This window comes from Aotus nancymaae, unplaced genomic scaffold (genome assembly GCF_030222135.1).
Source record: "Aotus nancymaae isolate 86718 unplaced genomic scaffold, 86718_ANA_hifiasm-v0.15.2.pri h1tg000010l, whole genome shotgun sequence".
Taxonomy (NCBI): domain Eukaryota; kingdom Metazoa; phylum Chordata; class Mammalia; order Primates; family Aotidae; genus Aotus; species Aotus nancymaae.
In genome coordinates, this window is record NW_026988421.1 from 22,277,708 (window position 1) to 22,305,196 (window position 27,489).

The window sequence follows — 27,489 nt, forward strand, 5'->3', positions numbered from 1 at the left end:
GTTTGGCATTTCTAAATATGAAATGCTTTATTTGATTTGCTTTTATTTCAAACTTTCTTGAATAGATTAGCATGAATCAGAGCACAGGGCACCTGGCCTATCTTCATGTTCCCACGAGGCTCTATCACTCTGCTGAGAAGCCAAAGCAGAGAAGAGTGACAGAAATCATTGCAGAAGATTCATGGTAAGTTCTGCATCTGCATGTGCGTAAGCATTTTCTCCACATTATCAATGGTAGAGTTGGGAGACAAAGTCCTTTTTGGTTCTCACAGAAAAATCATTTTTATTTTTATTGAAAAATAGTGGATACACTAAAAGTCAAGACATGATCACTATGCAATATATGCATATAACAAAATTGCACTTGTGCCTGTTAATTTTATACAAAGACAAATTTGGTTGATCAGAATCTTTTTGGACTACAATGGCTAAAAATACTGAAATCGACAAACCTATCTTTTGAACTTTAAATCGATGTGCTTAAGTAATTCAAAAGGAATATAAAACAGCATGGGAAATCAGCGTCAGAGGAGGAGTATGTGGATCTCATCCTGCTTCAGTCCCTGAGTTGCTGAGTGACTAGACACATGGCTTTCTATTTCTGAGCACTGGTTTCCTCAACTATCAAATGAAAGGTACAGACTGTCAATCACCACTAAAATTTTGTGAGGTGGCCATCTTTCATGTCTTAAAAATCACTGAGATGGGCTCTGGGACATGTGCCTGTAGTTCCAGCTATTCAGGAGGCTGAAGCAGGAGGATCTTTTGGGCCCAGAGGTTCAAGTCCAGCCTGGGCAACATAGCAAGACCCATCTCTAAATAATAATAATAATGGTGTCACTAAGCAATGTACTCCCATGGTTTCCCCATTAAGTAACTGTTTAAACTTGTGGAATCAGAATACATTTGTGTTGGTTCAATGCAGATTAGTTTATAGAATTTAAAAGATAGTGTCCATAAGATTTCTAGTCATACCTTGTCTATGCATCTTTACATTTATCAATCGCTTTGTTATCAGTTGATGATCATAGTTAACTCTTTTGTGGCTACATAATTAAACTCTATACTGTGCAGTCGTGGGCGTTAGAATCCTATGACATGCGTTGGAATCCTGGCTTGCTTACTTCCTTGTCAAGAGAAGCGCCATACTTATTTAACCTCGTGGACATGGGTTTTCTCAGCTATAAAACTGGCAAAAAATTTATAGCTACTTAAAGAGGTAGTCAAGAAAATAAGATAATCATATGAAACACTGTGCATAGTACAGTAGTGAATATTCAACAAATAGCAACAAATATAGCTTCCATTTTACCCATCCATATTGGTTATTTTACTTAACAAATGGCTAGTATATGAAATTGACATAGTTAATTCAGCTTTTTTTAAAAAAATGTTAGCATCATATATCTTTCTCTATACATTTACTTTTAATGACCTGAGGTTTTATATTTAAGTTTTTTTTTTCTTTTCAAAAAATTCAATCTGACAAACTCTGCCTTACAATTAGTGTGTTTAGACTATTTACATTTAAACTGATTACTGATATTACTGTTTTAAAATTGACCATCTGCCAACTGTTTTCTACATGTCTGCATTCGTTTCTCTCTCTCTCTCTCTCTCTCTCTCCTCATCCCTCTTTTTATGCCTTAACTTTAAAAAAACAAATCCATTTTAAATTCAGATTTCTTAGTTTTCTATCCTTTTCTGTTCCAGAATTCCATCCAGGATGCCATATTACAGCTTGCTTTTATGTCTGCTTATGCGTCTCTTAGCTGTGAGAGTTTCTAAAACTTTTCTTGTTTCTGGTGATTTTGATAGTTTTAAAGAGTACTGGTCAGAGATTTTGTAGAATGTTCCCCAGTTTGGATTTGTGTGATATTTCTCTCATGCTTAGACTATAGTTACGTGTTTTGAGAAAACACATCTCCGAGATAAAGTACCAAGTTAATCACATTGTATAAAGAGTACACACTGTTAACCTGACTTACCACTATTACTGTTAACCTTGGTCATCTGGCTGAGGTAGTGTTTATCAGGTTTCTGTATTGTAAAGTTACTCCTCCCCCACTCAGTCCAATTTTCATACTGTGCTTTGGAAAATAAGTCACTACCCACAGCCCACAATTAAGGAGCAGGGTATTATACCATAGTTCCTTGAGTATAAAGTATCTATGTATCTATAATTTAGAATTCTTGTCCCTGGGAGAGTTGTCTCTTCCCCTTCATTTAAAAAAATAATTTATTCTATTATGGACTTGGTTTTTAATTGCTGATGAATATTCCATTCTATGGATGTACTGCTTTTTGTTTCTTTATTCATTAACCTATTGACGGACATTTTGGTTGATGCTAGTTGATGGCAATCATGAATAAAGATGCTATAAACATTCATGTGCAGATTTTGTGTGGACATAAAGTTGAAAGTTAGTTAAGTAATTACCTAGAAGCATAATTGCTGGATTGCATGCTGCAACTATGTTTAGTTTTATAAGAAACTCCCAATCTGTCTTTCAAAGTGACAGTACTATTTCATAGTCTTACCAGCAATATAATAGAATTTCTGTTGTTCTGTATCCTCATGAACAATTTTTTTTGTTTCTTCATTATATTGGCATTTTACTGCATGTGCATTTAAAAAAATTCAATTTTATTTTTATATTGGCTTAACATTTATTTTAGTCTTTCTTTTTGTTAATGATGTTTATTTAAAAATAATTTAAGCTTGCCTTCATGTGATACTGTATTTTTTTCATACGCAGTGAAGATATACTACAACAGTATGTTCCCAATTCCATCTTCCTTTGCCAGAGGCATTGCTATCCTTTCTCTCATTTTATATATATTTTAAACATTTCATATATACTTTATATTTAAATGCTTTATATAAACTTTAATGGTGTAACTTGTGGCTTTAACATTTATCTTTTAGATAAATTAAGAATATAAAACATGAAAGATTATTTTCATCCATTGATTTTTCGAATGATCTTAGTGTTTGATAGTTATCATTTTTCTACTAACTGAAGAACTTTAAAAAAACATTCTTACAGGACCACTAGCAATTAGTTTCCTCAGTTTTTGTTTGTTTGGGAAAGTCTACATTTTTCTTCTCTGTTGAAGACACATTTTACTAGATCTAGAATTCTGGCTTAGCGTTCTGTTTTTACTTTAGTTGTTTCTTATTTCTCTTAGCACATCAAAAGTTTAACTCTGCTGGCTTTTTGTTTGCATGTCATCTGCTGAAAACTCAGCTGTAATTGTTGTTCATGTTTCTCTGTAGGTAAAGTGTTCCTTTATCACCATGGCTACCTTTAAGATTTTTCTGGTTATCTTTTGATTTCTATAATTTCTATATAAAATGCCTATGTATGTTGTCATTGTTTTCCTTCGTTTTACTTTGTTTTGTCTTTGTATTCATCTTTCTCAGCATTCTGTGGCTTTCCTAAATCCATGATTAGTCTGTCACTAATTTTAGAAAATGTTCATCCATTGTTACTTCAAGCACTTCTTTTGCTCCATCTCTCTTTTTTCTTCTCTCAATTATATGCATGTTACACTGTTTTATAATGTTCTGCAGTTTTGGGATATCTTGTTCTTTTTTGTTCTCTTTTTCTCTATTTGTCTTTAAGTTTGGATAATTTCTGTTGACATATTTAGACTTACTGATTCGTTCCTCAGTTGTGTTGAGTCTACTGATGAGCCATATAAAGTAGACATCATTTCTGTTAAGGTGTTTTAGATTTCAAGTATTTCCTTTTTTTTTTTCTTTTATTGGCCATCTCTCTGCTCATGTAATACATCTGGTCCTGCATATTATATATCTTTTCCATTAAAGCCTTGAAAATATTAAACATACTTGTTTTAAATCTCTGTTACTTCCAGTTTGTGCTATATCCGTCCTTAATTCCGATTATTGATCCTTTACTTCAGACTATTCTTGCCTTTTTGTTTGGCTTGTAATTTTGTTGTTGAAAGTCAGGCGTGATTTACAGCACAGGATATACTGAGGCAAATTGGCATTCATCAGTGTGAGAATTTACATTTACAGAGCTAAGTATTGGACTATGTATAATAGTTTTTTTGTAGCCACAGGGACTAAAAGCTTAAAATGACTCTATTGACCTTGTCTTCTCCTACTGCTTGGCTTTGGGTCATCTCTTTGTGCTTCTTCTTAGGAATATTGTTTCTCTTGCAGTTTTCCCAGTTATAATCCACATTTATTTTTATTGGAGTCTTATTAGGATGGATTTAGAGGATGGAGGAAGTAGTGAAGGTTTTCTTTCACCTACTTTCCAGTATTGGGAGTGCACCTTAAATCTGCATATTGGAGGCATGACCTTTACTCTATTTCTGTCCCCTGTCCCTTCTCCAGGGAGAAAAAAAAAAAGCTTTCCCCCTCTATGCTCCCTAATTTCTTCCTATTTTCTGCAAGTATCCTCCAGTGTCCCCAGCTGGTGTCCTTCAAGCCCTCTAGCCTATAGATGACACTTTTTTTATGTTTATGTGTAAATCTCAGAGGTTAGAATAGGGCTAACCCAAAGCAGAGCAAAATTTCTTCCCTTTAGTCAGATGAGGGTTCATTGCTGCCATCTAGAAATGTTCTTCTTGAGATTAAGTGTTCCAGAGAAAGAAAGTTCTGTACAGATTGCACAACAGTTACCCTTCCGCTCCTTTTCTTTTGCTATGGTCAAGTGAGGAGCTGTCTTCAGATTTACTCAGTTTTCCCTGTGTGAGGGTGGTAGAGTCCTTGGAGGAGAAGCCTGTAGAAATTGAGGGACCCTCCAATGACTGCAACTGCCAGTAGCTCGTTCTCATGGCAGCCCACACTTGGCCACCAGCAATTTGTTGGTATTTCTAGTTTTATGCTTTTACAGCATCTACTGAATACTGCTCCAGCTATGTAACTCTCAGGTCCTGGGCTTTCCTGTGCTACTCCCAGATTTTGGGTTAGTAGTTTACCCCGAAACCTCACTTATCTGGTGGGACAAATAAAAGTGTTTGCTTTTGCATGTTTCAAACTTTTCTTGTTGTAAGGCTGGAATCCTTACTCCAAGCTCTTTACATATGAGTTGACCCCAAAGCCCCGCATCAAGCTTTCTAATACCTCCCTTTTTAATATACCAAAGTAGGAGGACATTTAGAATTTATTTAAATACAAGTTATCTTGGGATCCAGATTTCAGTCAACTGATGAAGCAAATTATAAAAGCCCTTCTTAAAGCATTTTGAGTAACACATTGAAGTGAAGATGTATGCTTAACGACCCTAAATTTATTTGTTAGATTACTTCAGCCCTGATCCAGGATTTTAAGAATACGCTTTGACATGTATTTTCTATATAATGTTTAAAAATAATCCAGTGCATTTGGTGTGTATTGCACTTTGCTGGGAGTTACACTTTGTTCTTTACCCTCATGGTCTACTGAGACTTGAGTCTTATAATAGGTTTTAAGGCAATAAGAAGTAGTATGTATCTATAATGGAAAGAACCATCATATCCTTGTAACATATCTACTTCACAGGAGGCCTTTACAGCTTTTTCAGGCAATGAACAGGCTGTGTTACTCAGGCAGAGAAAGAAGGACTGTTCCTAATGTCACGGTAGGATAAACAGAATTTACAAGTCAGATTCTCCTGCTTTATTCAAATTTTCCCATATACTCACAACCTAAATTCAGGGTCTCACTTCTCTCCAATTAATGTCTACATTTTGAAGTAATTAAAATTTTTAATTTGTGTGGTATAATAATTGAGCCATTTTTGTTATTTGACTTTGAACTTCGTTTTCAAGAATCTCAATCCTGCAGCTACATGTGATAAGGTTTTATTTTAGGTTAATCATGGAAACTTCTGAGTCTCTTAAGCAATTTTTGAACAGGGAATTTAAAGCTCTGAGCTCGTAATTTTATCTAAAGGTTTCCATTGAATTCAAAAACAATAAACCAACTACATTATATTCCTTATTTCCACAAAATATTCTATGGTAGCAAACATTTCTGTTGGTATTTGATCACAAGTGTCCACTGCATGTTATATACTAATGGTGTTTAATTTCCTGCTGGAAACAGATTAAATTAAAGCCTTTAACCTAATCACATCAGATAAACATTTCTAGATAACCCATAATAAATTCTGAGAACTCATCCTTAAATTATTTTCTCCTGGAAATACTTCTAGTAAATTCTGTGTCAGTCAGGCTTCAACTAGAAAGAGAACTGCTGGGAATGATGTAATATAATGTATTAATTATAATAGTTTGATCACATACAATTATGGTATCTAATCAGACAGCCTTGGTTTGTCTGTTCCTTCTACCTTTGATTATAAACCTAAAGACACAAGACAAGTTGTCAAGATTGATGGCAATGTTCGAAGTTGGGGTGAACAGGTACAACGGAATCCTTTAAGAAAAGAACTGGAACCTGCACTTCTCTCCCCCTCTCTCCCCACCTCCTCCTCCCTCTCCCCTCCCCCCTCTCCCCCCTCTCCCCCCTCTCTCCCCCTACTCTCTTCCCCTCTCTCTCCCCTTCCCCTCCCCTTCTCTCCCTTCCCCTCTCTCCTCTCCTCTCCTCCTCTCCTCTCCTCTTCTCTCTCTCTCTCTCTCTGACTCTCAGAAATATGTGTTTTCCTGTTGTCATCTTTTTTTTGTTTGTTTAACTTTAGATTCTGGGGTACATATGCAGATAGTTCAGGGTTGTTGCGTAGGTACATATATGGGAAGACGTTTTGCTGCCTCCATGCCCCTATCATTTATATCTGACATTTCTCCCCACATTATCCCTCTCCACCCTCCCTATGCCCTGCTATCCCTCCCCTAGCCCCCTTGCCCTGTGTCCGTGTGTTCTCATTGTTCAACACCCACCTATGAGTGAGAACATGTGGTGTTTGGTTTTCTGTTCTTGTGTCAGTTTGCTGAGAATGACAGTTTCCAGATTCATTCATGTCCCCACAAAGGACATTAACTCATCGTTTTTTATGGCTGCATAGTAATCCATGGTGTATATGTGCTGCATTTTCTTTGTCCAGTCTATCATTGATGGGCATTTGGGTTGGTTCCAGGTCTTTGCTATTGTAAACAGTGCCACGATGTACATACATGTACATGTGTCTTTATAATAGAACGATTTATAATCCTTTGGGTATATACCCAGTAATGCTTCCAACCTGCCTGCTGAAGATGACTTCCAAAAGGAGCTGGAGATCTATCTTCTCACAGAAATGCCCAATTATCTGGCCTAGGATTTAGAGAAGAAGAGAAAGAGAGTCCATGCAGCTAGAACAATTGGCATGACTGCTATCCATGGCAACAAGATGAACCAAAAAAGTTTAAACAATTATATAGCAGACCCTGACCCACACTGACATTTTTAGAGTGTGCATGACTACAGTTTTAATCTTATGGTCCAATCTTGCCCAGATTTCTCTTGTGATAAGATGAACCAGGAGTGTGCAGAGACCAAAATTCTGGGAAATATGGTTTAATTTTGTCAGTTTGACACATTACAAAGCCACCACACCATTTCAATCACTCAAAAAACCATATTGAGGAACCCTAAAATTGTGTTAGCTACTGCATGGAAATAGCTGAAAAATACCAATATTAAGTTTCTATTTCCTTTATTTTTATTATCTTCCCTACTGAGTTAATGTCAGCAAGTGGTGCAGATAAACATAGTTTGATATTCCCTATCTCTCACTCTTGGTGATTTCCCAAGGATAATTTGTTCAAAGGAGTGTCCCCTTGCTGACATATTTGGAGACAAAGGAACCTTTTCCATTGGTTCTTTGACTTTTTATTCATTGGGACAAAGCTTCCCATTCAGATCCAACTTGTGATTGATCTGAATGGGAAGTTATACATTCATTCATTCAACTAATATTTATTGAGCACCTACTATGTTGAGTGATACATTCATTCACTCAACTAATATTTATTGAGCACCTACTATGTCACAGATACTGAGAAATGTTTTTACATGTAGTGTTTTTTTTGCCTAACAAAGATGGGTGACTGTCTGAATCTTCAGACCTCTGAGCATTCTTTAAGGGTGTGAGCTGGAAGTTGGGAGTGAGAAAGTATCAGGGACACCCAGACAACCTAGCCCAGCAATGATCCCCACTAACAAGACTGTCATGGGGCCTGCTTCAGAAACATGCCCATTCAATGAGGTAGACAAGGGTCAAACTGTGGAGGAGTCAGAATACTTTTTCTCAAAGCTGTAAACTGTGTATCCGAGGGGATCCTTGCCTTCCACATTTTAAGTATGAGATTTCTTTCTTCCCTTCATTTAGATTCTAACTGTGTCTGTAAGATTACAATTGCATTTCATTTCTAGTTCCTCCTCTCTTTACTCTCCTGTAAAGAATGCTCCAAAACATGCTTTAAAATTTTTATAAAGTACTTGCTTTATTATACCCATATATTCTTTTTCTGTGTGTCAAATACAAGCAATAGATGTGAAGATTTTATATGGACATTAAATCAGGGATATAGCTTATTAATTAGACAGCCTGTAAATGAACAGGAGATTGTTTTAGCTGAAGTGAAGGGAGGTGGGCTGGGAGGGGATGTTCTTCTTTGTTGTTTTCAGAGCGTTAATCTGGAGGTTGTTGATTTATTCGTTACTCTCAGGGATCATCTTCCTCTTGAGCAGGAAAGCAGAGGCTCAGCCCATTGCTACACTAAATATATTAATTAAATTATCCTCACAACTTAATTGTGATAAAAGTAAAGTCACAGACAAGTGAAGCAAGTTGCATATTTCCAGGGAAAACAGCAAAGGCCTAGAGATCTAGCAGGTCCAGTAGTTCTCAATTCCAGATGCATATTAGAATTATCTAGGAATCTTTTTAAGAGATGCTGATGTCTGGGGCCCTACCTTTTTAATAGTTTCTAGTATTTGACTGTGAGATGATAACTGGGATGTAGTATTTTTTAAAGGTCCCAGGTGATTTTTTTCTTTTTTTCCCAAAAAGTTCAAAAGTCACTGGTTTGGTAGTTTCTAAAGGACTTGATAATAGTACAGGGCGGTTTAAGAGCACTGCTGGACCAAATTGAAATCTTCTCAATCCTGATTTTGTCAAATAAATACCAGGCTACTTGCATATAGCTGGCCAGGGAGTACAAGGGAGCCTTGACTCTGAGGAGAAGGACTCAGCACAGAAATGAAACTGCAGTGGTGAAGCTGCCTGGTTAAGGAACACAACTGGCAATTGGGAACATGTGCAAGTTTGGCTGGAATGACAATTGCTAAGTAGGTAGACAGACTGTTGGTCATTTGGACTCACTGTGAAATCCCCCATGATACCATCCTCAGTATCTGGCTATGGGGAGGACTGTGCATTCACAATGTGATTATGAAGTCTCTTGTCAATCAATAATCCATCAAGATTTATTGAGGATTTTTAGGCTTTTGTTTCCACAATAGGTGCAGTGGCAGATAGAGAGTTCCTATGCACAAAGGAATTCTGGTTTAATTGGAGAAACAAATTATATTTACAAATTATTACATTATGAGAAATAATTTATGTTTGAGGCCAGAAAGCCTAAAATAAAATACAACTTTTTTTTTTTTTGAATATGGATCAGTGCTTTTATTTACTCTTTTATTTCATTTGTCTCATGTCTTAGGTTTTCTTTGGACTTACAGTTCTATAGAAATAATGTATTTTTTTAATTGCATTTTAGGTTTTGGGGTACATGTGAAGAACATGCAAGATTGTTGCATAGGTGCATACGTGGCAGTGTGATTTGCTGCCTTCCTCCCCTTCACCTATATGTGGCATTTCTCCACTTATTTTACCTACACAATACTTTTAAAAAATGTTTGCACTAGCTGGCAATATTGAAAAATCAGGGATTTCACATGAAAAATCTATATTCCTAACAGGAAAAACAAGCAAATATATCAGTAGCTCTGTCCAAGCTGGGACCATATGCACTTATAGCAATATTTGATTCTTTTGAGCAGAAGTAAATTTTGTTCATTCCAACACAGACTCTAACCCCTGCCCCACCCATTGTATTAGATAAGGAACACTTTGTTTATCTGTTTAGATTTCCTGTATGGTTTGCTGAAGGCATCTGAGTTTACAGCTCCTGTGTTCAGCAAAAATTGTCACTAATTTATTGACAAACAATTTAGGATTCTACGGAAGGTGTAGCCAGGCAGGGATGGAGCCACCAGAAAAGCTTCATGAAGAAAATGGTGCTTGAGCTTTCCCAGAGTCAGGAATTACCTAAGGTTCGGGCAGCATAGAAGGAACTCAAGTACAGAGACTGAGAGGAGAAAAGCAAGAGGTAAATGCGAAATAAATTCTGCCTGTGTTGAAGGCCTAAAACAAGAAAATGAGGACAAAATCTCTATAACAGGGTTGGGAAAAGACTTTATGCAAAGTTTATTTTAAAAGTCCTACAAATAAAAAGCAAAACAACATATAATAAGCTGGTAGAAAAATAGGTCAAAGTTATTCACATGTTATTTACAGAGGATGAAACGCAAATGCCTAAGAAGTATAAGAAAATATTTAGAAATGAAACACAAAAGCAAAAATGCATACCTATGGTAATACACATACAAAAATGTAAGACTTTCAATTCAAGGGATTGACAAGGAGATGGGAAAAATAGAGGATTTCATATCCTGCTTAAAGTTGTATAAGTGGTATAATGCTCTTTGAGGGCAGTTAGACGGTGTCTAATATGGTTGAATATTTGTAAATGTACTTTGGACCCAGCCGTTGTTTAGAATCCAAGAAATGTTGAGAATTTCTTAGAGGTTTCCTTAATATAAATACAAGGAAACATATATAGCATGTTCAACATAGCACTGTGTGTAAAACTGAAATACCAAACCAAAACAAAAATAAAATAGAACTAAATGTAATGTTCTTTAGTAGGAAAAATAGTTAAATAGATGGTACACACTCACACAATGGAAGCTCTACAGCAATGGTAATGGAGCAATTAAAGCTACGGATCACTTAACTAAATCCCCAAACCAGATGTTTGAAGAAAAAAAAAGTTGCAATATAGCATATGTAATATGAAAATATTTATAGCAATTGTTAAAAGCAAATGCAAATTAAACAAGCATAATCTGTGAGGGTAGTGAAGATGTGCCCTGTTGGACTAGCGAAAGTTTGTGTAGGTGGTGATAAAGGTGGTCTGAACTGGTCCAGGGAAATGAGAAACCTCTACATTCAGGGAATGTAAATCTTGGTATTTTTGTTATCTGATCAGATAGCTGTTACTACTCTGTGTGTGTGTGTGTGTGTGTGTGTGTGTGTGTGTGTGTGTGTGTGTGTTTTAAGCTATTACCTGTAGGGGTTTGGTGCAGGGGATAATATTGTAGATTCATATGAAAGATGCTGGTTGGAAAAATATTACCTGAAAGATAGAAGATAGGAGACTCTTTTGGGAAAACCAGCTTTGAGAGATGAGAAGGAAAAAGTAGACATGTTGCATTTATCATTCTGTTGTTGTTGTTATTGTTATTAGAAAAACTGAGAATCTCTCTGCTAATTCACTCAACAAGCATTAGCTTCTGCCTGGGTATCTGCAGTTGCCTCCTAATTGCTCAGCTCTTTCAGTCTTCACCCATGCTATGCCTCCTGCACCGCATATGAGTCAGTCTTCTAAAAGCAGAACTCTGTCAATTACCCCCAGGTCTTTATTACCTTCTGCATAAACTTAGGACTGTGCAGCACTCACTCTCAGACTCCACATTATCTTTCTATTCTCACTCCCCAACTCACCATCTTAACAGATACTTAATGAGAACTGTCTTTGCGCAGGTGCCTTGGTGGGCACCGGCCATCAGAGGTGTCCAAGATTAACAAGACACCTGTTGTGACAGACCTTGTAGGCCACTGAGGGAGACACACAACTGAACAATGGACCAGCGTTTTCAATCGTTGAAACTGGCATAAGTGCTACAAATTCAACAAAGCCAATGTGTGACGGTGAGCTACTGGGAACATTAGGTGAATCAGGGAAGGCTCCTCTGAGGAAGTGGCATTTGAGCTGGAATCAGAGGGATGAGAAAGTATCAATCATAGAAACATCAGTGGGAGAATGGTTTGGTCTTTTCTTCCATGCTGTGGTCAAATTGATCCTTTCCCTGTGAGCCAGGAGCCATGGCAAAAACATTTATATACACACATGTATATGTGTATGGGTGTGTGTGTATATATGTATATGTATAAATGTATATGTGTGTGTATATTATATGTACGTTTGTATATTATATATACATTCGTATTTATGTTAGTGTATCATATATACATATATATTTAATACACATTTTTTATATATGTTCTATATCTATGTGTGTATATTATATATAATGTGTTTGTATATCATATATATGTTTGTGCATGTATGTGTATATCTTTATGGTTCCTGGTTTATAACTGCTGTAGCCCTAGTTATATATTTGAGTGCTTTAGGTCTCAGAAACAAGCCTCAGAAAACAGAATCCCTCTCTCTGAGCTTCTCCTGCCTTTTTTCCTTTCTTTTTTTTCCTGCAAAACAAGGTTTAGAAACTAAACATATGAGGTCCTGCCCCATTTCCTGGAAGAAGGAATGCCACACAGAGAGGCTAAGAAGAATGTGGACAGGTAGTGCTGGGTTTTTCCACTCAACTTTTGAGTATTAGATCATACCCTCTTTGTTGAATCATTTTTCTACAAGGTTGTGAACCATGCTTATCCAACAAAGTCTGTCTTACAGGCCCCAGAGGACAGGGTTTGGAGAGCTTCTGGATAGCTGAACATGGGGAGGTTTCTGGAAGGCGATATACCCAGGGAGAGGATGGAAGCCCTGAATTCTTTTTCTCATGCCTTCCCCGAGACTCTAACTCATTTTATTCTTTCTCTTCTCTTCTTTTTGTATATTATTTTCCTCTTTCAGACTGCTTTTCTTCGCAAACCTGGAACTATTACTGCAGATAGTTCTGTACTTAAATCTCTAGGCTTTATGAACCTTCAAGAAAAACCTCCTCTACCAACTCAAGTGAGAAAAACACCAAGGAAGGACCCAGCCGCATTTGCAATGATTTGTCGGGCATTAAGCAGAAACCAATTCATGTCAGCCCCATAAACAGTTATTTGCCTGGCACTGGAGAAACACCTACACTCCAAGGGAAGGAAAAGCAGATTTTTCTGAGCCAACAAAACTAAAAGAGTTTCCTTAGCCTTTTATAAACACTTCTGACGTCAGAAAATTCCACCACCAGGTGGAGACATTGTAAAGGTCCATGACATGTCTGCTAAGCTCTGCTTTGCCCCCCAGGGCTAAAGGAGCATCTTGGAGGCTTGGCACAGTTGTACACACAGTACATCCAAAATCAATTGTTTGATCCACATTCCATATTACATTTTTGCAAACTCATTTATTTTACACAGACTAGGTGTTTTCATCATATTTCTGTGGCATACTGGTCCCAGGAGTCAAACAGGTATGGGTCTGAAGGCCACTCTAGAGAAGTCTGTTTGCAGCATGCTACGTCATGCCTCTCTCTGAGGCTTGCTGTTAATTTAGGAACATTTTCTATCTTCAACTTCCCTTAGCCTATTTTGTATCAGCCTAAGTGTCATTTACTTTGCAACTCAAAAGCATGGCCTTCCCTGAGGGGGATGCAGCCCAAGCCCTCCTTCTTACTGTGGGGAGCAGATGCTTAACCTTACCCTCCTGCCTTATCCATCCCTTCCTCACCTGCGGAAGATACTGGTGGCCTCCATGCAGCCTTAGCATACGGTCTGTTTATAATTATAATAACACGCATCATTTGTACCCTTTTTATATTTTTCACTTATTAATGTATATTTAAAAAATCTCTTCTCTCCCCTTCCTCCTTTCCCCTTTGAAGGCACAATTATTGATTCCTGTGTCAGATCTCAAATTTTCTTTTATAGTGCAGAATTGCTGAGCCAGAGATAGAAGAGGTAGGGGAAAAATAAACATAAGAACCTGCTTGTCTTCTGCTGAATTAAAAAGAACTCTTTTTAAAAATAGTGTGAAATAAAGGAAATGAGAGACATATGGAGGATATGCTACAATGAATTTAGAGACAAGTATGAGAGAGATTTAGAAAAACATATTTAAGATGGTTTTCTGAATAGTTTTAATGAGAACTCACTTTGATATTTATAAGGAGATAACAAACGATGTAAATTAACTTATAATCATTTTGGGTTGTCATACTAAAGTTTCTTAAAATGTGACTCAGTGTCAGAACTAGAGCAAAAATCTGCTTAGCTTAAAATAATTTGTTTAATTGTTTGGAATTTCTCTCGGCACTCCCATTTCTCTCCCCAAATACAGTGTATGTTTCTGAAAAGCAAAGACTCAGTGTTTCCCACAGTAACTATTCTCTGCCTTAGATATAGTATTCACTTAGTAATCCTTTGTTATAATAAGAGATTGTGTTTTGCATTTTTATTACTGTTGTTATTTTAATATCATTATTCACTAATTGATAATGAACGCTAATTTTGTGTCAAGGCCCATGCTAAGATTCAGAAATGCCTGATCTCATTGAATCCTCACAATCAGGCTAGGCTTATGAAGGGATTATTGCCATAATTCATGTTAGAGATGACCGGTTTATGACCTAGTCCAGTTGAAACAGGAATATAAAAACAGGGCAGATAAAAATATATCTGAAGAGCAAAATCAACATAACTTGAATGCAGATCACATGTGGACACAGCAGAAAATAAAGAGGAAGATGACTGAAGAAAAAACTTTCAAACACTGAAAGTTTATGTCAAGTTCCCAAGAGAGGCTGAGGATTCATCTTCAATGACGTAAGCTCACCTTGCGTAAGCTGCTGCTGTCTCAATGTAAGATCAGTGAAGGGTTTCTTGAGGGTATATCCAGTTCTTACATGACTGATGTGTCTGTATAAAGGAGAATGTAAGGGTTATTGCCAAGTTTAAAATGAGGAAACTGAGACCAGCACAAGAAGATCCAATGAGAATTTATTCAGCTCCCGGGCGAGGTACTGCGGTCCGACAGGAGGGGCCGGAGAAGTCGCGCACACTCCTCTCAGACGTGGGGTTTTATAGGGAGTGGAGGTGTTTGATTGGTTGTGGGAGAGCAGGACGTGGACGTACGTGGCAAGCTGCTACTGGCAGGTAGGCGGGATTTCCGGTGAGCCGGCTGCCCAGGGGAAGTGGGACCTGGACGGGGCAAAATGCTATTGGGCAGGTTTCGGCAGGGCTTCTTCTGAATTTTGGCAGGATTCTTCAACGGCTGGCTAGGTGCTGAGTGCAAAGACTGCTGCCGAGTGCAGAAGTGGACGTGGGGTGATGACATGGTTTCTAGGCGCGGAGGGGAATGGGTGTGTCCAAGCTCCCGGGGGGTGGGTCGGGGACGCGTGTCCGAGCTCCTGGTGAGGCAACCAGCCTTACAAAGAGGGTGACAAGAACTTCATGGAACTTCTACTACGTGCCATACCTTCCATGATATGAACTATCTCAATTAATCTGCAAAGAGTAGTACAAGCCTATTTTTCACAAAAGGCAATGGAGGCTCCACATTGCTGGCCAGAGTGGTATTTTCTGCAGTCATAAATATATTTTCTGTAGCCAAGATAAAATAAATGTCCAGTTATATAAGAATATATAAATGATGATATAGCCATCTAATGGACCATTACACAGCCATTAAAAAAAATGGTAGCCTTGAAAGCAATTTAATGCCACATGAAAATTTTCATGATGTAACATTATAATGACTGATAAAATTAGACTACCCAATAATATGCATGAGATTTCAGTTTATAAAAAATATTCATGCTAAGCAGAAAGAATGAAACTGAGCTCAAGTAAGGTGCTCCTGTCCAAGAATGTGCATTCACATATCACATGGTTGAACCAAGTAAAACTCACAGAACTATCTGCCCTTTGGATGTGGTCCACTGAGACCTGCCGTGCTCATATGAATCTTCTTTTTCTAGCTGACATTTCTGAACTCAGAATTTTATCAGCACCCAAATCATCTGCCACACTCCTCCTGCCCCTATGCTTTGCCCTGTCTGGATTTGTTCTTGTGTTTCTCCTTGCCTCATTGTAAACTAGTAGCCTGGCATACATCTGTGTATGCATCGGTTTTTACTTTCATTTCACATATATCTATAGAAGATCTATACTGGTGTTATCCCATGGCAGGATGGAAGCCGTAAATACATTGTACATAGGTAATGCGAAATTTTTCAGTATTCATACTAAAATATGTGGATACTCTTTACAAAAAAAAAGAAATGAGTAAATTTAATTTTAATGATATATTTCATACTATATATCCAAAATACTGTAACTTTAACATATAATTTATATTAAAATTATTTATGAGACATTTAACATCTTTGTATTTGCAATATGTTTCAGGTTTTAGTTTGTATTTTACACTTAGAGCACAGCTTCATTTGGACTAGCTACAGTTTGAATGCCCAAGAGGCAGGTAAGGTTGATGACTGTTATATAGAACAGCAAAGATCTGTACCCCACACTGTTGCTTTTCAGATTTGGTTTTTAAACTTCTCGGCTTGTACAGTTTAAAGTTAGATAAAAGGCTAATCAGCACTCAATCCAAACTTAAATTGTCATAAAATTATCATTAATGGGAAATTCAGCTATGGAGGCTTGCTAATGGATTAATTGGCAGGGTATAATATATTTGACAATAGAACAGTTTTCCATTTGTTTAAGTAAAGACGGAAATTAAAATTACTGATGTCTTTGAGTTATAGCAGGCGTAACTATAGGAACCTTCACTTCTCTGAATCATGAAAGGCGTCAGAACTAAGATTTAGTCAATTAGAAATGATGACCACCTAAGCCAATGGCAAGGGGCCAGCAGGGTGAGCTCCCCTTCTCCAGTGATCTCTGCAAATCCTTGTCATCTGTTTGCACAGTTCTGCAAAATGATTCAATGGCTTTAATTTAACCACCAGTGATTGTGCAGGCTAGATTCTTTTTACTTTTTCCCTCCTTGAATTGCTTTTATGTATGGAAAATGTCAATTTAGTCACAGCAATATAATTACAAATAATTATTCTCCTCTATCATGAGTCACCAGTGGGGTTAGTAGGCAACTGGAAACCGGAAGAGGTCAATTAATTGGCTACTGAATATTTTCCTCTGGCCCAGAACTGCTTGCTCATGATCCCTACTGTAATCAAATCTGATATGCATCCCAACATGATCACATATTCAATCTATTGATCTTTATTTTCCAGAGAACTTTATATCTATCAGCATCCTTCCTTACACATTGTGTATTTTTCTGTCGTTTCCAAATTTGGGAATTGAAATTGGCAGTTATTATCCCATTTGCAGATGAGAAAAGTGGAGTTTAGAGGCTTTTAAATAACTCATCCTGCTTTTGTTTCTCACTTTGCCAAACTAAGCTTCACACCTCTGTTAGCTTGAGCCATATTATACAAAATTTGACGAAAACATGCCCTGATTAAAATGCTCCCTGCTGGTTATGCCTTGATGTGACCCATGAGTCTCTTTGAGATCTGTCCCCTTGTCCCTCTCTTCAGCCTAACTTCTCATCTCTGCACACTTGGAATGCTCCCCATGCTGGCCTATAACCATAGCTTTGTTACCATAAGTGGGTGTTCACAGCTGATGCTCTTTAGGTTCCTGCGTTTCACTGTATGAATATGACATTTAAAAACGTAAACACAGGCTTATGATAGCATATTGATTTCATGAGTGCCTCCAGAAAATGCATTTCTTACTCAACCTCTCACATATTCTTCTCCTTTCTTTCCTGCTCTTTACCTCTAGAATCATTGGACATTCTACTGAACTATTCTCAGTCTCTGAGTATGAAGTAACCAAATTCAATCACTTATCATCTTGACCAGTTTTGGACAAATATTTGTATGTAAAACATTATCTTAAGTATTATAGTTGCCTCCTACTCTTATAATTACAATGTTGCTGAGTAGTATGGCGTACACATGTAGTCCCAGCTACTCAGGAGGTTGGGGTGGGAAGATGGCTTGAGCCCAGAGTTCAAGTTCCAGTCCAGTCTGAACAGCATAGAGAGACCCTGTCTCTAAAAAATAATTTAAAAATGATAATGTACACAGTTGTGCTGAGTGTTAGGCACAATTCATGTGTCCTGGACCCTGTAAGTCTACGATAAGACTCAAGTGTGGGTCTTGGGGGTCACATTGTTTAGGTTTGAATGTGTCTTTCCATTTTATACACTTACTGCATCTTCACAACCCCATGAGCATGTGTTATTTGTTAACAGATGAGAATACTGAGGCTTAGAAATGCTAAGTAACTGGTCAAAAATGCATAGTCAGCAAGAAGAAATGGAAGGATTTGTCACAGATCTTCCTGAATGCAAAGTCCAGGTCCTTTGCTGAAGAGATGAAGACAGTGTTCAGACATGCTGGTTCAGATTCCCTTACGCTTCTAACCGTCAACTCTTTTGATGCCTCTTTCTAGCTAAAAGTGAAATGTGCTTGCTAGAACAATTCATATAGCACTTAGTTGAAAATTATAAAGGCTTTTGCAAAGAAAATTTTATATGCCGCTAAAGGATAAGTTTAAATATTTACTCAGTGTCTAAAAGATGATACGGATGCTACTGCTTTATAAATTTAGCTGTCACATACCTAGAGTTTGTAATTTTCAAAATCAAATATTGATTTATTTTGAGTTTTCTAACAATGATAGTGTCTTAATAGAATTTTCTAATCATTTTAGACTTCATTGAAATCATATCATTGCTGCTGGTTTAAATATTTGTTTTTTATCTCCAGAATCAAATGACTCTTCTACACATCACAGGCATAGGTAATTCTTTAAATGTCCTTCCTTCTTGCTGTTACACGTTAATTATATCCTGATATTGATGCTCCTTATAGAAGAAAACTTTTTCTCTCTAACAAGAGAGTTGTTTTGATAATTTATATAGTAGGGTAAAATTAATTGTACCTCAAGGAGAACTTGGCTATGTTCCCATCTCAAACGTGTACAAAAGAGTCAATTTGTTTAAAAATTATTGAGCACTGTGCTCTGCTATTGCTAATTATTTGCTAATGAATGTTCTTTTACTTGCTCATTTATTTCAAATCTTCCTTCTTCATGTCAGGGACCGAAAGTATGATTATTTCATTAATGACTTTTATCTGTTTTTAAAAACACATGTAGAACAAAGTTTTGTACATTATAGAAGGCCAACATTTATATTTGATAAAGACACAACATTCCAGGGCATGTTAGAGACCTAACAGTGATGACTAATTTCATTGAAATCTTCACAACACAATGCATTAGGAATTTCTTTGGTGATATCAATCAATTCTTTATTATCATTTTAAAGACTGGGTCTCACTTTGTCACCCAGGCCTGGAACTCCTCGGATCAAGGGATTCTCCTGCCTCAGCCTCCTTAGTAGCTGGGACTACAGGTGCATGTCACCATGCCAGGCTGATTTTTAAATTTTTTGTGGAGCCAGGTTCTCACTGTCTTATCCAGGCTGGTCTCGAACTCCTGGACTTAAGCAATCCTCTTGCTTCAGCCTCCCAATGTGCTGGGATTACAGGCATGAACCATGGCACTCAGCCAAAGTATTTTCTTTAAAGATTTTTTTTCACACTGAAGTTCTGAGCAATCACAAGGAAAAGTTTAAAGGACTAAAATGCCTGGGAAAATTTTGTAAAAACTATGATGTCAGCATATAACCATATGCTAATTTTATTTTCTTTCATCTGAAAACAACAACATTTATTGGGATAAGAGTCCCTTTTCATCGATGAGAGGGCTTAGACTTAGTATTTACATATGTTGGACTGAAGGAAGAACTTTATGCAGAGAAAACACCATGTATAAATGTCCAAAATTCAAAGGCACATGGCAAGCTGGAGGAAGTGAAGGAAGGTCTTAGCTTAGGCTCTGGATGCAGGCAGAGAGGGCACACACAGAGTCTCTAGGGAAGAGATAAGGATTTGGTGCCTCAACCATGTGTATTAGAAAAATCATTCCCACTACAATGGAAGAATCAATTTAAAAGAGTAAGAGAATAAAATCAGCAAAGACAAATAATGATAACTCAAACTAGGTTATCGAAAATACTAAGATATTGGGATTATCAGTGGAGTGTAGATAGTTTCGAAAAAGATTTTACAAACTGAGAAGGTTTATTTATTGGTTGGATGAGTAAGACCAAGACCATGGGAGAGGGAGGAGTTGAGGATCATTGTCAGTTGTTAAATTTTTGAAGCTAAGTCCAAGGTAGATTTTTTTCTTCCTCTTCTTTCTAGCAGAGAGCTATGGAAAAAGGAAAAAAAATCAAAATAAGTGTCATAGGTTAGGTTGACCAAGAAATCATCCCTGTGGCTGAGATTTTTGCTTGCAGGAGGTTTTCCAGGGAGTCTTCTAAGAAACCAGGTTTGTAAAGTGAGGAAAGGAAACAGAAGGCGGACAATATTGTATTTGCAACAGAAGCCTCAGCTAGTTTTATTGGGGAATCTGAGGCTGAAAATGCTTTTCACAAATGTCCCATATTGAAACAAAGGAAGCATATTGGCCTATCGGATAGGAGATTCCCCGGGAGAAGAGTCCATCTTCATGTGAGTCAGTTTCTGTCAGTCAACAGCAATTCCTGGGAAGGGAAGCAATGGTGACCTTTCAATAGGTGACATTCCTGGCAGCAAAGACAATCAATGAATTAATTCTGCAGGGGGTATAGGCAACATAGAACAGCATCTACTACGTTTTACCCTCGGCTCTATTAGATTAATCAGAAACAGTGTCTCTGGGATTTTGATGGGGCCTTTCCTGGTGAAATTTCAAGAGAAAGATTATTAAGACCAGCTGTAGCCTCGGTGGCTAGAATTGGCTTGCGGGCTACTCTGAATCCTTCTCCAATGTTTGACTATTGGACATTTAGACTTCTGTTATCTTTGTTAGCCCCTCTGCTAGCTATGTGGCTTGCCTAGTTGTGTGAATCCAAATCCTCCCAATAAGGTTTCAGAGCCCAGATCACCATGAGATTCTCAGATCATAGCCACCGTACTTGTCAATGTACTATAACAATTGGACAGGTCAGTACCAGAACTGCTACGTGGATACTGTGATTGATCTTTCGTGTCCTCCTTATGTGACATATATCACAACAATTCTTCCCGGTTTCCCACTGTGTAACAGAAACCCTGCATCCTTCTCATGTTTGGGGTTAGTTGTCCTTCCAAGACAGATGACTCCTTTGTCTTCTGTTCTCTCAGCAAAAGCAACTGGAAAATAGCCAAACCTTAAGGTTTGCTGTGTCCTCTGATAGACGTTTCCCTCTCTTTAAGTTGTAACACCTCTTTTTCTGTTCTTCAACTGGAAGAGATAAGATCCTCGTTTTATACTAGCACAAAGGTCCTCTGACTTTCAGACTTCATCTTAAATTGTCCTTAGATGATCAATAACTTGGTTTTATAAAATATCACAATGCTGCTTCCAAAACATTACTTAGGTCATTAAAAAGCATCGGAGCCAAGCAGTTTACACAAAGCTACCCGGGAATTATTTATCTGCCAAAACTCCATATAGGTGAAATTAGAAATTTATAAAAAGATTTTTTGCTCATCTTGATGGCATAAAATGTGATTTATATTTTACAGTTGAGATCTTGGGCAAAGTACTTCCATTGTCCCAACCCATTAATGACAGGAAGTGGATCCCATAGAATGAAACTGCAAATTTATTTTTAGAGAAAGGAAAGAACATGTTGAAGATTGACCAAGGCTTGAAATTAAGATGATAAGGAGTTTTTTCAAATGATGTGAGAAACTCATAATATAGCTGTCTCCTCTCAAGGAAGGGTTATAGGCAGCAGGTTTAATTATGGAGGCTGTATGTTTGATGTCATCTTTTGATAAGCTTCAACTCAGAGGGTTTGTTGATTTGTTTGTTTTTGCTTGAAACTATGATAAACCTCTCTGGAAATCTCCCTCTCCCTCTCTCTCTAGGGGTTGATTAGAAATTATTATCAATAATTACATAACTATTTGCATTATTCCCTCTTCCCCTCTTTTCTCTGCCTCCCTTTCTCTCTCTCTCTTTCTTTCTCTTTTTCTCTCTCTTTCTTTCTCTTTCTCTTTCTCTCTCTCCTTCTGTGTCAGAAACACTCATAGACATTTAAGGTAGGCATGACCTAACTTTTAGCAAATGTAAGACCAGACCCTTATATTTCAGATTTATACACTTTAGGTGGCTTTTACTTATTATTGTATAAACTGAAACTAACTTCTTGTTCATTGTGTTTTCAAAGCCATGCTGTGTAGCATGATCCACTTTTTGCCAAACCTTCATCGCTAAAAGACTTATGATCCATGGTTATATAAATGTTAATCCCTTAAAATGAAAATCGGAAGACTCCAGTTCATGGTGACCTCTGCATCCCTGCGCCTTGTAATCTTGTTTCTCTTCCAGTGCCTCTGTCATTCATTTCTCAACTTACCCTGAACTGTGGGATCTTGGCCCAGGGGCTTGAGTTCCCTGAACACCAGATTTCTCAACTAAGAAAATAAAGAGGTCAAACCTTCCTATCTGTACTGTTGTTGAATACTAAGGAGACAATGAAGTCTCTTTTTCTGTGTTTGGGCTTATATTTTCCATGGGATAAATGGACAGACATTTTAAATCTTGGAGAGTATTCTTTCCATCTAACGCCAGTTTAAGGCAGTGAGCAGGAAGCTGAAGAGAGCAAACGAAGAACAAAGACAGGCCAGCCAGTGAGTCCAGATACTGAAAAATGAATCTAAGAACATTGTTAACTACAGTAGTTCTCAAAAAATGGCTCCCAGGCAGCAACAGATTTACCTTAAGTGATAGCTATACTTGAGATTCCTCAGTTTTATCCAAGATATATTGAATCAAAACCAATGGAGTTCTATTTACAAGCATCTCCTTGCTTCTGAAGCTCAGAAAATCTTAGTAATTACTAGCCTACCTTGTACCTACTACTGTGGGAGTTTTGAAGGGGTTGGAGATAAGAAAACAATTGTCTCTAGCTTTAATAAATTTTTAATTTGGATCATGGATCATTCTTGTTCACCCCCATACCTTTGACTCTCCCATATGGAGCTACACTGGGGTGTCATGAACAGAACCAGCCACAACTCTTTCCCATTCTGTGCCAGTGCTATACAAGCATGTGCTTTTTAAACCACTTCAAACAGACTGAGTATGTCTTATAAATAAATACATCAGAAAAGCAACCACAACCTTGTGTGCTCTAAAAGCAGCCTCAGACTAAAGGGTCCTTGTGTGTTCTAAAAGGAGCTTCAGAGCATTTAGATCCACGGGCACCAGGAAATTCAAAAATAAGAATATCCCTGCCAAAAGCCTCTGGGTTATCACCAGCTCAGCAAAACAGGTGTAAAATGAAAACTTTCTCATGATGGATGATATAATCGTATTAGCTCCAAGCCAATAGGAAGCCTGAAGTACCTTATTAATAATTCCCACTTTTATTTGTTCTCTAACACCTGCAAGATGTGTGTTTCTCTTTCACTCCAGGAGTTTATGCTGACCGGCACTGCATTACTGATTTTTATTTTTCCACTGAATAAGAATCATGATAAAGGAGCCCATGAATGTGCTCTAAACCCTTTTTAGCCAGGCATAAAACCATTTTTCAGAACAAAAAAGAGATAGCTCCTCCTTTCTTGATACCTGTAGTCTTAAGGAGAGCAGCTAGGGATTTAGAGCAGTGGTCCCCAACCTTTTTGGCACCACAGAGACAGTTTCACAGATAAAAACCCCAGATCATCAGGTATTAGTTAGATTCTCCTAAGGAGTACACACCCCAGATCCGTCACATGCACAGTTCACGAGAGGGTTTGCACTCCTATGAGAATCTAATGCCGCCACTGATCTGAGAGGAGCTCAGGTGGTAATTCTCACTCACCTGCCACTCACCTCCTGCTGTGCAGCCAGGTTCCTAACAGGCCAGGGGCCGGGTTTGTGATCCAGGGGTTGAGAAATCTATGATCTAGAGGAATCCTAAATCTCTCATCTGGGCTAGTTTCAGTTTCACACTGTATTCACTTCCACAAATAATATTTCAAACACACGTATGCATGCACACACAAACACACACATGGCCCCATGCCCTTACCTGTGTAAAAGCTGCCAAGTTATAGTAGAGAAGCAAAAGTTGTGACTGAACTATTCTTGTTTCTACAAAATAGAATTACTTTTATTTCTCATCAGTCTATTCTCTTTATTTTTACTAGAAAGAAATATCAAACATTGAAACAATCTTTTTTTCACATTCACATTTTCTTCTTCCTGTGTGTTTATTGTGCCTGTTTTTTCTCTACTTCTGTTTCTCTCTGTCCGCCTCTCAATTTCTTTGTTTCTGGGACATAATCTGTTTGTCCTCTGTCTCTGATAGACACTTGTTAGAAATTTAACAACCCCTCTCCTTATTCACCACGACCAATTATCTCACCAAAGGATGCTATGTGGTTTGTGAAAGATAATTTTTGCTATTTTAAGACATTTCATATTCTATTATTTCAAATTTAGCCTCATTTATCTAGACATATATTTTAAATGATCACTCATATAGTTTTTATGAAAGTCATTCATATATATGGTAAATATTTGTGTTCGTGTGTATGTGTGTGTGTGTGTGTGGGTGCGTGTGTGTGTCCATAACAAAAAGCAATGGTTTTCCATATCACTTCTTCCCACATGCATTCTCACCCTTAGATGCAAGCACTATTAATCATTTCTGATTCTAGTACCTTGGTGATTAACTCATAATTCTGTACAATATACTTTTATCTCCATGTCTTGATTTATCTACCCATGAGCTGTTTTTATTTTCCATATATTCCTCCCTGTTAGCTGTTTTTCTATGTTGATACAGAATCCAAAGTCATAAATTTAATGAAAAATAAATTAGGATCCCCTGTGTCTCCCACTCCAGCACTCTGGTCACCTTTTAGATTAATGTCCACCCGAAGATAACACTGCTCTGAAAGCAAAAGTCATCAAGTGGTCTCAGGGATGGGAGCGAATGTAAAGGAAGAGTTCTATGGGTCACTGTTATTATTCAGTTATTTTCTTACAGTATAAGACAGGGAAAAGCACTAAGAATCCCCTGCCTGACCAGCAATCTCAGCCAAAATTAAATGATCTTTGAGATGCTGTGAAAATTGGTTTGACAGTAACATGTCTTTCCTTTTCCCTACCCTCTGCCTGCCTCAACACATATAATCAGATTTGGAATTTTACAACTGTCAGAATAAATGAGGTGCAGCATAAATCCCATTGTTTCATCCTACTGCACGTGGGTTTGGTTTTCTAACCCAGTTATTCAAAAATGCAGCATTATTACCTTGCCTCCTTAGAGCAGTGGATCAGGCTTTACTATAAATCAATGTCCAAATTTCATCTGGAATCAGCCTGTGGTTAGTTGGGACTCTAGGAATGAGAGAGATTTACTATAAGAAACAGTAAAAGGACTGCTTAAGCAGTAGAGAAAGTAACAGAAGAATAGACATTAATGATTTGCATGGAAAAGCCAGGAAAATGCCCTGTCAACAGAGGAGATCTAATTAGGAGGAAACTACTACTAATTTAGATGTAAACAAAATCTTTCACTGAGCATGAAATTTAATCTGTAAGAGACTGACCCAGAGGATTAGTTAGCAAAGATAACTTTATAAGATTTTAGTAAGAAGAAAACAAATAGAAGGAGATCAAGCAGAAAGAGGAGGAAGAAGACAGCAACAATGACAACTTACATAAAGAAGGGGAACTGAGTAGTAATTAGAGTAAAAGTTTCCTGTTTATAAAGTACCATAATAACATTGTCTTTCTTCCCCTCGAATTTTTGGAAAGCTGTAAATAGACCATTAATGCAGACTTCATCATAGTAGGTACATATGGTAATAGAGTTGGCCACCCCTATACACGAGTTCCACATTCATGGATTCAATAAACCTTAGATTCAAAATATTCAGAAAACAAAAATAATAAAGTGGAAATACAAATAATATAACAATTATTTACATAGTATTTGCATTATAAGAATTATAAGTAATCTAGAATTAAAGTATACAGGAGAATGTGTATAGGTTATATGCAAATACTATGCCATTTTATATACAGAGTTTGAGCATTTCCTATGGGGTTTCTGGAATCAATTCCCCACTGATACCAAGGAATGACTACATTCTTTTTTTTGGGTGGGGCGGGGGGCATGAAGGCATTTTAAGCTTTCCAAAATACTTTGATATTTGTTTAATAATTTAAGTCTTGATGTAACTATATGACATAGTTGAGATAGGAGTTTTATATGAGGAAAATGATACCCACAGACTGGAAATAACTTGTACTGAGCCCGACATGATTTTCTCTTTAAGTCCAAGGCTTCTTTACTAGATGTCAAGATTCAAAATATGTAGCCACAATAAATGAGTTTCCTTTAAGCCTTTGAATGTACACCATCTCATTGAAAATGTCTAGCATGAAGGTTCAGCTTCCACTTTGGCCCAACTGACACTTTTTGGAAATGTAGTTTGGCTAAGTAATAAATCATGAGTTTTCAAATCAATCAGAGCTGGATCAAATCTACCCTCACACACATGAATTATGTTAGAAAAACAATTTTAAACTCTCTAAGCTTAATGTCTTCTAATGTGATATACCAAAATAGGAAAGCCTAGCTGTGACCAGAATGGATTGTTTTGTCTGTCCTCTTTAACGTTTCTCCAGATGATTTGGACATGGCCAAAAATAAATTAACTTAGGATGACCATGGAAACCAGAATCAACCAATCAGAAAACTTCTTCGACCTAACTTTATGACGTTAAAAAATGAACATGTGACTCCAGGCAAGTTAATTAATTTTCTTTTTTGACATTTCTAGCCTAGAGCAAGAAGGCATACCTATATCTTATAGCTATAGATGTCTAAATTTTCCCTGTCACATAGAGGAGTCATATTTTGAAAGAAAAGAATAAGGGCAGATCAAAAATTGAGAGAATAAACAAATGTTCTGAGTATAATAGCTTGAATATTGCCTTCCCAGTGTCTTGATCTCTTATTTGCTAACCACTCTCTCTCGACTTTTTCTCTGTTAAGCTACATTGAGTTGGAATTTCCTCGTTGAAATTGGAAGAATCCTGACTAATATAATAACCCATAAAGTCTCAGGGTTACAATGACAATTACACAAATTAATACATGTAAAGTTTTAGTACACTGCCATGCACACAATAGTCAGGGAATAAATACTTGCTGTGACAAAGGTGATAATGATGATGATGAACATGATTATGATACCTTCTCTTTCTTTTTTTATTCTTGAAGTTTTTAGTCTTGAACATCATGGCAAGAGTTGATGCTCACTGAATTCTGGCTAAATGTTGTGCTTCCTTTCTCTGGAAGACACAGAGAGTTAAAATGTTAGGACAGAGAGAGAATGTTGAATGACATGATAGT